This window comes from Octopus bimaculoides, chromosome 25 (assembly GCF_001194135.2).
Source record: "Octopus bimaculoides isolate UCB-OBI-ISO-001 chromosome 25, ASM119413v2, whole genome shotgun sequence".
Taxonomy (NCBI): domain Eukaryota; kingdom Metazoa; phylum Mollusca; class Cephalopoda; order Octopoda; family Octopodidae; genus Octopus; species Octopus bimaculoides.
Genome location: NC_069005.1, coordinates 22,587,596 through 22,591,915, shown reverse-complemented (window position 1 = coordinate 22,591,915; position 4,320 = coordinate 22,587,596). Strand labels below are relative to the sequence as shown.

Here is a 4,320-nt window from a genome sequence, read left to right as displayed (position 1 = left end):
CACACACACACACACACACACACACACACACACACACACACACAGCTAATCTGTCATAGTTCTTATGTTTCTGTTTTGGTTTGTTTCCTGTTTATTGTCTCATCTTTCACCTTCTCCATCCTTCTCCCCACCTTCCTACCTACTTCTAACTCATCAGTTCTCATATCTCCAGTTTCATCTCTACATTCTCTGACTGTTGCATTTCGATTGAACTTTATTGAACTGATCTGAACTACTGCCAAAGTATGTAGTCTGTTGTCTATTAACTTTCACTATAATCTACCAAACTAGCGAGCTTTCTCTCTCTCTCTCTCTCTCTCTCTGTGTGTATCATATTTATCGTTTATCATACAAGATTAAAAGAAAAAAATCATACAACAGATAAATTAGATCAGTCATGTGTCTTCATTGTGCCTTCTCTCTCGTTTGTTCCCACCCCTCCCTCCTCCTCCTCTCTATCTGTGAAGTAGTTGGCATTAGGAGGGGCATCCAGTTATAAAACCCAAGCCAAAACAAACAATAAAGCTTGGCGCAGTCCTCTGGCTTGCTAGCTCCTGCCAAACCACCCACCCCATGGAAAAGAGATGTTAAATGATGACGATGATGATGACAGTGTGTGTGAGTGTGTTTTATGTATGACAAACTTCAAGTGAAGAAGTACTTGACACACAAAAGTAGTGTCTGGGCTTTATTTTCGCATGGGAAAATAGTGACAGTGACTTTGCAGCAGTTTCACTGGACTAACTGAATATATATATATATATATATATATATATATGTGTGTTCCTATCTTCCCTTTCTCATGCTCCCATCACTCCACCAACATATATAAAAATCAAAGATGAAACTAAAAGCGTTTTGAACAAAAATATACGGGTTGCTATGCTGTTTCTGATTTATCTTGTTTACTCTTCTATTTGACTGTGAAATGGTTTTAAACAATCTACCCCCTATCTCACTGCTAGTTGTTTTGTTTCTTCAAATTACATTATTTTAATCTCCTTACAAGAGAATTATTGATATTCCCCTTGTTATTACACCCAAACAGGGAGTTGAGTTTGTTTCCAACAGTTTTATTTCAGTCACTTCCACCACTCTCAAGTTCTCTGAAAGCAAAAACTAAACATAAAACAAAATTCTCGCTATTTTAGGAACTCTAGAAACCCAGAAGTTTATTTTAGTTTTTAAAACACACACGCACACGCATACGCACACACACACACACACACACACACACACACACACACACACACACACACACACACACACACACACACACACACACACAGTCACTCTGGCACTTGTGCACTTATATTCAAGAATCTAGCAAATATAAACCACATGTCCGAAAGCACTAATAGCAGTTCTGTGTTGGCAAAATACATTTGCGAAATTCATATATTTTGATAAGTTTGTATGATGCTGGAAGAAATTTTCTCTCCTTCTGCTGTGAAGAGCTTGTCTTGAAATGATGGCAGGCTAGACTCAGTGTCAGTATTCTGCCTTCCCATTCCATCTTGCAAACATATCCATGTTTGCAAGCTTTATTCATGAATCTAGTTTGCTTGTCTCTGTCTGTGTGTCTGTCTCTCTTGAATGCAGTTGTTTTGGAAGAGTTTTTTTGTAAACTTAGTTTGATCTGTACTGATTGTTATTTCTCTTTTCACATCTGCTGTGCAACTCTTCTTTATAATCCTGCACCTTTGGTGTAGCAGCATCACTAATACCATAATCTTGAAAGTGACTGTTAAAAAAAAAAAAAACCTATCAAGAGAAAGTGTTACAGTTGTGAATATGGTTACTCTGTTGATCAAACTATTAAGTCTTTGGGTAGGGTTTCATAAAACAGGCTCTCTCTTAGTTTTGATCTCCACTCTGTTATGATTCTAATCCATTGAGGGTGTCGGAATCATAGAAGCTGGGACCACAATACAGAGTTAATTTTTCCAGTATTGTTAATGTTAACTATTTAAAAAAAGAATTTAACTTCATCATTCTGCTTCACTTATGAATCTAAAGTATTCCATAATCAGTTACTAAGACATATATTGGATTGTTGACTTGGAGCCCTAATTGTGGTTCAGCTCTTTGGGGGTTGACTTATTTTTATCTTGCAAAAAGTAAAAATCTAAACTGTTGATCTCATTCAATGGTTCTCAACCATCTTTTTTACCTATGAATCCCTTTGATTCCTATTTTGCTCTACTGGACTTCCATGTTAAAAAAACATAATCCTATTATATTTTTATAAATAAAAATTGTTAGGAATTGTATTAAACAAACATTAAAACATGTTGGGTATTGTAGAAGTGTAATCAATTTATTACTCATAAACTTTAACAACAAAATTATTATACAGACCCCCCAAAGATCATATGGACCCTGGTTGAGAACCACTGATCTAGTTACAAGAAGAGAAAAGGGCAAGTGAAACAGGCAGATGTATTGTACTTGTATCAGTATTTGCTTTATGAACCAACTTACCAAGTATAACTTATCAAGTCACATAATTTGAAGTTGATCTCCTAGATTATAGATTTCATTTAAATCATTGGATTGACTGTCAAAAACGGTTTTGATGACATGTAGTTGTGACTTTGAGACTCACCAAAGCACTATGTCCAACTGGTGTTCATTCACATTGTTTTTCCAAGAGTAATTGGTGGAGTAAGTGAATTAGACTGACTTCAAGTAAGATTCCAAACTGTCAGCTCTGAATAGCTTCCTTTTGTTCTATGGCACCCTGTTCAGTTTGGCTAAATACTGGAAATATTTCTGGTTATGTGTTTAAATATAACTGAAACTGCTTCATAGATTCCTGGTCAAGATTGTTGTTAATGTAATAATGCATCTAAGGTGTTGAGCTGGTGGAATAGTTAGCATGTTGGGCAAAATGCCTTAGCGGCATTTTGTCTGTCTTCATATTCTGAGTTCAAATTCCACCAAGGTCAACTTTGCCTTTCATCACTTCAGGGTTGATAAAATAAGTGTCCGCTGGACACTGCGGTCAATGTAATCAACTTGCCCCCTCCCACAAACTCACTGGCCCTGTACCAAAATTTAAAACATAGATATTGCATCACCAAATGAGAAACGACTATCTTGGTTTCAGCTGACCGTGACTCAGAGTGAAGTTTTACATCAGAGAAGGATGACAGTTGAATTACTGTCAATATCCTGATACTTAATAACTAAAGACTAAAATCACAAAACATTTTCTGCTATTCTCTTTCCTCCCTCCCCTGAACATTGCTCTCGGATTTTCTCAATTCTTCCCATCCTTGTGACACTACCAATTTCCGCTATCAGACGCCTCTTGCCCTTTACTGTACTAACTTGAGATCAATAGTTAGTAGTAAAGTTTTCTAGGCTGTGACCTTTTCTCTGAAGGACATGATTTATAAAATACTTGGTGTTTACATCTCACTCAGACTGGAGGTATTTTTAACAGAGCAAGGTTAATGCCTGGGGATATAAAGACCCGATGTTTTCTTGGCTGTGTGATCTTAGTCATGAAATATCCTGATTTACAAATATCTAGTATTAACATCTCACAAAAACTGGTTGTTTTATGATCTTGTTTTATAAAGAATCCTCTGTATGGTCATTTGACCTGTTAAAAATAGCAACCATATCTCTCTCAAACTGCACCCTACCATTTAAAAAAACTGGATGGTGATGGCATGAATGTCTTTAATCATAAGTTTGTTGGAACAGGAATGTCCTGTGGTTAAACAAATAACTGGAGGACTTTACGAAACAAGGTGAAAATAAAAATGTCATTGTAATATTCATGTGAGGAAGTGCATTGGTGATATAAAAGATGTGTTGCTGAACAGTGGCTTTAGTGCTAATTATGACATGTCAGCTTTGATGCTTTAATCCATCTGCTTAAGGTGAAATCATTTGTTATAAAGCTGTAAAGCTTTTATCTTCTACTCCTTAGATTTATTTCCTCCTCTTCCTATATCTACTCTTCTATAATTCTCTCTCTCTCTCTGTACTTTGTGTATGTACACGCACACCAACATCATCATGATCATAAATCATTTTTCCATGCTGGCATGGGTTGTATGAATTACTAGTCATGGTTAGGGGATCATTCCACTTTCATCTATTTTCATTTGATGCGGTTTCTGTGGCTGGATGCCTTTCTTCACACCAACTGCTTTACACCATGCACTGGATGCATTTTACAGAATGTACTGCATGCACCTCCCCAGTATTGGTGCCTGGTACCAACATTGGAGAGGTGGTCATGTCCTTGCTAAGATAAGATTTAACATTTCTCTTGACCTTATGTTTACATTCATTTATTCA

At 36.5% G+C, this 4,320-nt stretch overlaps 1 protein-coding gene across 7 annotated transcripts in view; it reads left to right on the top strand.

Moving 5' to 3' along the window:
- Positions 1-4,320, top strand: part of LOC106882575 (striatin-3) — a 263,926-nt gene that overhangs the window by 62,584 nt on the left and 197,022 nt on the right. The gene's annotated exons all lie outside the window — the stretch shown is intronic.